Below are 10,216 nucleotides of genomic sequence, written 5' to 3' on the forward strand. Positions count from 1 at the left end.
ACGCGTTTTTTGACGGGTGTATACACGCATTTTTTGACGGGTGTATACATGCGTTTCTGCAGACAGAAAACTGCGGCGTTTAGGGTTTAGGGTTTGCAGGCAATTGACTTGTGTAATGACAATGTGTGAGTAAAGAGACAGCCCATGATGTACATGATGATGTTTGTTGCAGGTTCTTTATGGATATTCCAGGTTCTTCATCCGATCCATTTGCGTACAGCAATTGGTTGATGGAGATGATGAATCACTTTGGGCGCCAACCTGGTCCGGTTGAGCTTACAGAGTATATGTATGCCCATCCCCCTCCTTCCCTGCCTGGTTTCTATACCCCTATCGCGAGTATCCAGGGCACTCCAGTGCCGTCTATTCCTCCGAGTCCGACGAGACGGCATGCAGCTTCTCCTCTTCCACGTCCACCGAGGAGACATACCTCGTCCCAGACACACTCACGTACACCCTCACAGCCACCATCACGTGCTCCCTCAGAGCCACCGTCACGTCAGGGCTCACAGCCACCGTCACGTAAACAATCCCCCAGTCGTGACTCCACCCGCAGCAGTAGGAAGAGTGGGAGTGGGGGAGGATGCGGCGGGTGCTTTGGTGGGGGAGGTGGGGGAGGTGGGGGAGGTAGTAGGGCACGGGGTGAGAGAGGAGATAGAGGGAGAAGAGTTAGAGGAGACAGTTCGGAAGAGGAGGAGATGAGAGAGATGGAGAGAGTGGTTTGCTATGATGTGACGGATAGGGGCGGGATAGTGATGGATGCGAGGGGGAGGGAGGTAATGGAATACATGCGTGGGGTAGTATCAAACTCATATAGAAATTATTTTATTAAATTTAAAGATCAAAATAGCAGATTAGTTGGGGAGGTGATAGAGGCTGTACATAGTCGGTACCCCAATCCCCCACATGCTACATTCTCGGATGTATGGGGAAGGACGCGAATAAGGGAGATCTTAAGTAATAAAAGATCTCACCTTAAAAAACTCGCGTACGATGACCGGCTAAATGTAGCTGCGGGTGGCTATCCTGCCGAGAAACCTGCCACTGCGCACAAACGCGAGTGGAAGGAGGCAAAGAAACGAGCAGAGGGTGGCGTGAAGAGCAGGCAGCATGTGGAGGCACGACGGATCCAGATGGAGACCGTTGGATCTTCGCATTTCGGATCTGGCGGCGTCGAGTCATGGGAGGCAGAGTTTGTAAGTATCCTGCCACTTTATTTGATTGTTTACTTAATTCATTGATTCTATGAATTGTTTTAATCTTACAAATTGTGTTGATTATGATACAGCGACGGGTTACGGGGAGGAAGCCCACAACCCACGATACTGCGTATGCTCGCCGGCATAGCAGACGTGATACGTGGGCCATCTTCAGAGCCGAGGGACGTATTACGGACGCGCAGTTTGAGTTGGCCATGAGACCATACGGTCGACAGGTACTTGAAAATTCGTAACGAATGGTTTTGGTTTATTGAATTGCATATATATATACTTATATACTATATATTACTTGAACAGGCACAAGCTGCTGATGATCCACCGGCCGCCGCTGCAAAGGGTGGACGTGAGCACTACTCCTCGGACATTCCGACCGATGCGAGCTCATCTGAGCATGGGGGGAGCACCGAGTCATCATCTGGGTCTGAGTAGTACTCAGACTTGTAGTATCACATTCCATATTTAGGATGTGATTGTATATATTTTTTTGTAAACTCAAGCCATGGGCTACTTCGAGATATGGACTCCCTTGTATACATGTATGAAATTTTGATAGTAATATTGAATTGATTGATCGATAGTATTACATTCATGGCTGTCTTGAATCGTGTAATGACAATGCAGTATGCATTCATGTCGTTCTTGTCTTAATCTCCCTCGTGCATATGTTCTTCGTGGATGGTCTAGTGGGATGGTCTAATGCACCAAAAACCCTAAACCAGAGAGTGCTATTGGGTGCTGGAATGCTGGAACAGTATTCAGGCACCAAATAGCACTCTCTGGATTTTTTTTTTGCTCTCTGTTCGCGTGTATAAGCGCGTCAACACTGCTAAAACTCGCGTGTATCTACGCGGATACCCTGGAAATTACGCGTGTATTAACGCGTATAAACTGGCAGTCACGCGTGTATCAACGCAGCTACATTAAAAAAACGCGTGTATGGACGCAAGTAAAAACGCGTCTGGAACATGAACTGAGCAAAATGCGGTTATACACCCGTGTATAAGCGCATCTAATGTAATAAGAAGCGTGTATAGGTGCGTGTATTAACGCGTCTGTATACAATAACGCGGGTATATACCCGTGTAGACGCGCGTGTGAGAGGTACTGTACACGCGGTTTTACACGCATGTCTCTGGCCGCGATTATACACGCGCTGATACACGGGCCCGCTACTTTTTTTCATAAGTCATTTTTAGCGGCTAAGAGCGCGGGTATGAGCCCAATCCCTTGTAGTGTACCGTTCTTTCAACAAATGTAACCTACCCCAACGGAGTAAAACCACCTCTCTGATGATATAGGCCATGTGGTAGATGTATGTGTGAGCACTTTAGTCAAGGTCACGGGCACTTGTAGTAGCCTTGGTGGACACATAGAGGGAGAGTGTCAAGGACTATGAATTTAGGGACTTGAGCCACTGGTCGCGGGGTACCAAGTAAGAGGGAATCTTGGTATAGCGTCCAAGTGTGCTAGGATTATTCACTTGAGGGGAGGTGTTGAAATATACAAGTGAATAGGATGTGTGTGGGAACAAGCCCTTAGCAAGAGGCTGTAAAAGAGAGTCTGTAAATGAGAGAGAAGCTATGAAAAGGTGAGAAGTATCTACTGGTGGGAGAGAATAAAGTGTAGCATGAGAAGATTTAGGATGTGTGGAGATATTCTAAGAAGAGGTGGAGAGAATCAAGCAAAAGAGGTGGAGTGAATCAAGGAGAGATCAGTGGGATTAGATGCTTGGATGTAAACTCTATAAATTGAGGCATTGGCCTAATGAGAATTTTCAGGTTTTTGAATATCCATGCCTACATTAAGCTATCGGTTAATTGCTCACTAATCTCATCTTAATCATCATCTAATCTCTTTGTTAATGATGTTAATTCTAGCATTTGATCCACCATAGCTCATCACATTGCTATAAATTTATTATGGTATCAGAGCCTAGCTTAGAATCCATTAAATTCATGAGCCCATTATCTTGCTAATCATCTAGTTAATTAGGATTAGAAAAAAAATCAAATTTTTAGCTCTTTTTCAATTAACCTCTGTACCCCCAGAGCTGGTGGAGGATTTCTCTCTCCCTTCACAGATAACATTGGCCCAAACCCTTTTAGCCAAACATAGCTACACTCCCTATGCTTCAGCCCATCAAGACGAATCGTGAAACTGCCCCAAGAAAAGCTGAAGATTTTTGCATTTTTCCAAGTGCCGTTTTTCTGAAGCAAAACTGAGATCCCTTCTGCACAAGATACAATTGGTCTAATTCATCTTGGCCCCAAGGGTTTTCAAGGGTGCTCTACAAGCTGGTGAAGAAAGTTTTTGATTTCATCAAGTCTGAAAAGATGTAGGGGGAAAGAGAGCTTGAGCTCTTGCAAGCACACACACACACACACACTCACAAAACACTAATAGAGAACACACAAGGTGAGACGCTGAAATCTTCTTCTTCTCTACTCAACACTCAACACAACATATACAAGATAAGAGTACACAATAATATGAAAGGTACTCAACCAATACATACACGGGTTCTCTATAGTGTGAACCCAACTAAATGAGTTGGCGCTATAACTATGCCAGTCTCTAGAATGGCTGTCACACAGCCTGTCATCCCACTGGCCGTATATCACCCAAGATCTCACCAACCATGCCAGTGGTGTAAGTGTGGGGCCTATCCCCCAGGCGGGTCATCAGTGTCCACCGCCTCACTAGACGAGCTCGATATCTGAACACTCTCCCTCGAGCTCAACTCCATCTCATGTACACCAACAAGCGAAGCCCTGAATCTGCGGAGCTTCTCTGTACCCAATGCTTTGGTGAAGATGTCAGCTACCTGATCCTCTGTGCTGACATAAACAAGGTCAAGGTCTCCTGCCAAGACCTTCTCTCTGACGAAGTGGTAGTGGACCTCTATATGCTTCGTACGAGCATGAAATACTGGGTTCCTGGCCAACTGTATACTGCTAATGTTGTCACAGAAAATGACAACTTGTCTATCCCCACCACTGATAGACCCAAATCAGCAAGTATCTTTCTCAACCAAGCTACCTCACATGCTGCCATAGCAGCTCCTCTGTACTCGGCCTCTGTACTCGATAGAGCAACCGTAGGCTGCTTCTTGCTGCTCCAAGTCACAGCAGCACTCCCCAAAGAAAACATAAAGCCACTGGTAGATCTTCTATCTGAGATACTACCAGCCCAATTAGCATCTGTGTACCCATGTACACATATCTCTGTCCCAGTCTCATAGAATAGTCCACAATGTAAAGTAGACCTCACATACCTCAATATGCGTCTCACTACATCCAAATGCGATTTTCATGGAACCTGCATAAACTGACTCACCAACCCAACAACATAACTCAAATCTGGTCTGGTGATCGTCATGTAGATTAAACTTCCTACTATGCGCCTATACATAGTAGGATCCTCCAAGATCTCTCCTGAATCTGCACTCAACTTGCCATTCTGATCCAATGGCACAGAAATAGGCTTATAGCCTGTCATACCATACTTGGACAACATGTCCAAGACATACTGTCTCTGCAGTAATCCAATACCATGTGGTGACCTAATCACCTCAACGCCCAAGAAATATCTGAGCTCCCCCAAATCCTTCATCTCAAACTTCTGTCTTAGCAAGATCTTTACATCAAAGATCTCTGAATCATGGTCCCCCGTAATGATCAAGTCATCTACATAGATGACAACAAGCACAACCCCTCTATCACCATGTCTCACATAGAGCGAGAAATCTGCATTGGCTACATGAAAGCCAATAGTGACAAGATATTCAGAAATGTTGTCAGACCATGCATGACAACAAGCACAACCCCTCTATCACCATGTCTCACATAGAGCGAGAAATCTGCATTGGCTACATGAAAGCCAATAGTGACAAGATATTCAGAAATGTTGTCAGACCATGCTCTTGGTGCTTGCTTTAAGCCATACAAGGCTTTCTTTAACCTCTGCAAACATGCTTGGGGTGACTCACATCCTCATAACCAGGTGGCTGCAACATATACACCTCTTCTTGCAAATCCCCACGCAAGAATGCATTCTTTACATCCATCTGATGTAAAGACCATTGCTTTGACGCAGCCAGTGCTATCACAACTCTCACTGTTGCCATCTTGGCAACTGGGTTGAAAGTTTTCTCATAATCAATGCCATATGTCTGTGCATATCCTTTGGCTACCAATCTAGCCTTGTACCTGTTTATGCTTCCATCACTGTTATGTTTTACTTTGTACACCCACTTGTATCCAATGGCTTTCTTGCCTTCAAGCAATTGCACTAAATCCCGTCTCATTTCCATATAGTGCATCCATCTCCTCATCCATAGCTTTCTCCCAACACACATTTCCAACAGCCTCATCAATGCATGTGGACTCAACAACCTGCACAACCTTTGCTCCATAGCTTTCTCCCAACACACATTTCCAACAGCCTCATCAATGCATGTGGGCTCAACAACCTGCACAACCTTTGCCATATATGCATAGTGATGTGCCACATAACCATCATAGGTAAATCTCTGCACAGGATTTTTCACTCTCCCAGATCTTCGCAGTTTTTCATTCATGGCTTCCATAGCCTTCTTTACACCAGGTGTTCTCATAGCTGGGATCCCAAGCTCCTCATCAAGGCTCATATCTGAGCCACTAGACTCTCCGTCAACATGAGAATGCCCTGCAGAAATGTCAAGCATACCAAGGGGCTCAACCACTTTCTCTTTTCCTTTACGTGATGTACTAATCACATTTGCAGAACTGGTATTATGACGCAGCCTGCCACTCCATGGTCTATCAATAGACCCACTAGATGAGGACTCTCCTGGTCCACTCAAAGACTGTGATTACTGACCTGCATTCTGTGCAACCACACTTCCACTCATATCAGCCCCAACAACTTCTTTTTCAGCAGCATACTAGCTGCTCATCTCATCAAAGACAACATCCTTGCTTACCCTCAACTCACGTGTAGGAGGGTTATAACACTTGTATCCCTTTTGCTCAAGGGAATATCCAATAAACATACATTTTTCAGCTTTCGGATCCAGCTTAGTTCTCAGCTCATCTGGCACATGCTCATATGCAATGCATCGAAAGACTTTCAGATGAGACAAATCTGGTTTTCTGTCAGTAAACCTCTCCTCTGGAGTTACATCATGTATGGCTGATGTATACTGCTGTAGAAACAGCCTCAGCCCAATAGCTATGCGGCATATTTTTCTCTTCCATCAATGCTCGCGCAATCTCAGCAATGTGCCTGTTTTTCCGCTCAGCAACTCCATTTTGCTGCGGAGTGTATCTGCATGTAAACTGTCTCCGAATACCATTCTTCTTCAAAAATTCAGAGAACTCATTGGAGAAGTACTCTCCCCCTCCATCTGACCTTAGGCACTTTACATATTTCCCTGTTTGCATTTCAACCAAAACTCTGAAATTCTGAAAGTGAGTGAACACCTCACTCTTCTCCTTCATGAAATATATCCACACTTTCCTTGTGTGGTCATCAATAAACGTCACATAATATCTGCAGCCTCCCATAGATATGGTCTTTGTAGGACCCCATACATCTGAATGCACAATATCTAGTGCATTTCTGCTCACATATCTGTTATGTGGAAAAACATGCTTTGTTTGTTTCCCAAATTGGCATGCTTCACATATTTTCTGCATACCTTCCACTTTAAATTTTGGCAGCCCTGTCACAATTCCTTTAGTCTGCATAGACTTCAATCTCTGCACATTCACATGTCCAATCCTTTTATGCCAAATGTCTGTGTCTGCAACAATTCCTGTACCATTTGCAAACATTGCAGCACTCATTTCAGGCATGTCTACATTTAATGTAAACATTCTGCCCACTCTGTTGCCTTTTGCAACCAACCTGCACTTGTCTTTAAAATCTTCAACCTAACATCCATCTGGGTTAAACCAAACCTGCAAACCCTGCTCAATCATCTGGCTGAAACCAGATTCTTTGTTATGTTCGGAACATGAAGTACATCTGCAAGGTACTTCACTTTGCCATCCTGCATAGATAATGGCACATCTCCAACATGGGCAATTGGATGAGCAGTGTCATCCCCTGTTTCCACAAAACCTGGTCTTTCCAGGTTTTTCATCTCCTTGAACCACTCTCCATGACTTGTCATGTGGTTCGAAGCACCTGAATCCACCTACCATACATCATCTTTTTGTGCTGCATCAACATTTTCAGACATGGCATTCACAACATGCTGCATAACAAACAACCTTTCATTATCCTCATTATTTCTGCTTGAGGAGGATGCATAGTTGTTTTGCTGCACTTTTCCATTTTGCATGTCAGCCTGCTTCTTATAACATTCTACCTGCACATGTCCAGGCTTACCACAATAATAGCATTCATGTGTATCATTATACTGTCTTTGTCAATTTCCACGGCCTCTTTGACTCCCCCTGCCTCTAAATTTGCCTCTTCCACCTACGTGTTGTTGTTGTTGTTGATTCTGGGACTATTGTTGTTACTGTTGCTACTAGCCATAATTTTGATTACCTGTTCGGCCACCTCCTTGATTGCGTCCACGGTCTCCTCTACCTCCTCCTCTTCCTAAACTCGTGTAGAAGGCCTGTTTCTCTGAACTGTTTTTTCTTTGTGAAGACTGTTGGTCTTCACCCAAGCTCTTCTCTTCGATAATCAGCATAGACACCAAATCTGTAAAGTTGGGAATGTTTTCTCGAGTCTGAATAGACGTCTTGAATGCCTTGTATTGTGGCCCGAGACCACGTAGACAGACTTTCACCTTGTCATCATCATCTACTGACACACCAATAGATGCAAGGGATTCCACAATACCCTTTATCTTCAGCGCATAGTCACTCACAGACATGCTCTTTTTCTCCACAGTATGAAGTTCATTCTTCAACTGTATCTTGCGTGCCTTGGTATTTGTTTCATAAAGCTTTACCAAGGTGTCCCACGCCTCCTTGGGGGACTTGGCATCTTGAATGTGCCCAATCATGGTGTCCTGTATACTAATGGATAGCCAATACATAACCTTCTTGGCTCCTTGGTTCCAATCTTTAAACTCTTTCACATCTGCAGCAGTAGTTGGATTTATATCCGGTATCTCCGGTGCCTCTTCATGCTCACCTTCTATGTAGTCCCAATAGCTTTTTCCCATCAGGAAATTCGTCAACCTGAACCTTCAAGCATGGAAGTTATCTTATCAAACTTCTCAGCCACAATCTGAGTTATCCCATCATTTGACATCTTGTCAAACACACAATTTTACCAGAAACTGCACTCTGGTTTTTCTACACAAACTGCTATATTTTCTGCACAGCGGTACTGTAGTACTCTCAAATGTCACAACCAGTGACTTCAATATGCATACATACATCCAATGGCAACTGTAGACCTCTTTGCAGCACCCACAGTGTCTGCACAGTCAATCTGTCTTCCTGCAGTTCTTAAAACAGAGTTCTCCAGAGAATCGATGACCTACCCGCCGGAGTGCTCGAAATCGCCTGCTTTCTGACAAATGAAGGTCCAGACGCGCCCGAAACACGTTTTCGACCTAGAAAATTTGGTCCGATAGGACAGTATAGTTGCCCTATAGCTTTACTCCCACGAAGAAAGCTCCTCAATCAGAGATCATTGCCGGTGCCTCCCGTAGAGCTCCCGACAAGGGTGTAGTTACCAACACAAATAGGGGAAGAGTAGTTGCAGCTCTTACCCTCGTACCGCTTCCTGTGGTTCTCTTGCTTGTAGCTCAACCCTTAGCACAAACCACGCTCTGATACCATGAAAAGATACAGGGGGGAAGAGAGCTTGAGCTCTTGCAAGCACACACACACACTCACAAAACCCTAATAGAGAACACACAAGGTGAGAGGCTGAAATCTTCTTCTTCTCTACTCAACACTCAACACAACATATACAAGACAAGAGTACACAATAATATGAAAGGTACTCAACCAATACATACACGGGTTCTCTATAGTGTGAACCCAACTAAATGAGCTGGCGCTATAACTATGCCAGTCTCTAGAATGGCTGTCACACAGCCTGTCATCCCACTGGCCACATATCACCCAAGATTTCACCAACCATGCTAGTGGTGTAAGTGTGGGGCCTATCCCCCAGGCGGGTCATCAGTGTCCAACCACCGCCTCACTAGACGAGCTCGATATCTCAACAAAGTCTACAGTGAGATCGAAGCTCTGCCTCTCAAATCTGCAGTAGGTGACTTTGGTAAAACAGAGATTAAGCATTCAATTCTGTTTTCTGCACACAAAACAAAGGATTATTTTGTTAATCAGTGATTAATCAACATTAATAACTATATTTTGGTACAATTGAGGGTTAAAATTCCCTATAACTTCATATTACAATTAGGAGATGGTTTGATACTCCAACCATTCAGTATAGATTTGTTACCCTTGGCTTTATGTAATTTCTGGTGAATTTATGCTGATAAATCTATTGTAATCATCACCTAAATACCAGATTTAGTTGTAAAAGGGTAGACACTGCCCTTGACTCTTGAAATTGGATCAAGAGGTAAGACCCCCTTCACATCATCATGAGCATGGCACAAGAGAGCCAAATTAAATGGGGAGCAGTTTAATACATGGCAAACAAAAACCATGGATGTAAACTCTATAAATTGAGGCATTGGCCTAATGAGAATTTGCTGGTTTTTGATTATCCATGCCTACATTAAGGTATCAGTTAATTGCTCACTAATCTCATCTTAATCATCGTCTAATATCTTTGTTAATGATGTTTATTCTAGCATTTGATCCACCATAGCTCATCACATTGCTGCAAATTTAACATGGTATCAGAGCCTAGCTTAGAATCCATCAAATTTGTGAGCCCATTATCTTGCTAATCACCTAGTTAATTAGGATTAGGAAAAAATCAAATTTTTAGCTCTTTTTCAATTAGCCTCTGTACCCCCAACTGGTGGAGGAGCTCTCTCTCCCTTCACACATAACATTGGC

Source organism: Cibotium barometz, chromosome 57, assembly GCF_041138505.1.
Source record: "Cibotium barometz isolate CiBa-2024 chromosome 57, ASM4113850v1, whole genome shotgun sequence".
Lineage (NCBI taxonomy): Eukaryota > Viridiplantae > Streptophyta > Polypodiopsida > Cyatheales > Cibotiaceae > Cibotium > Cibotium barometz.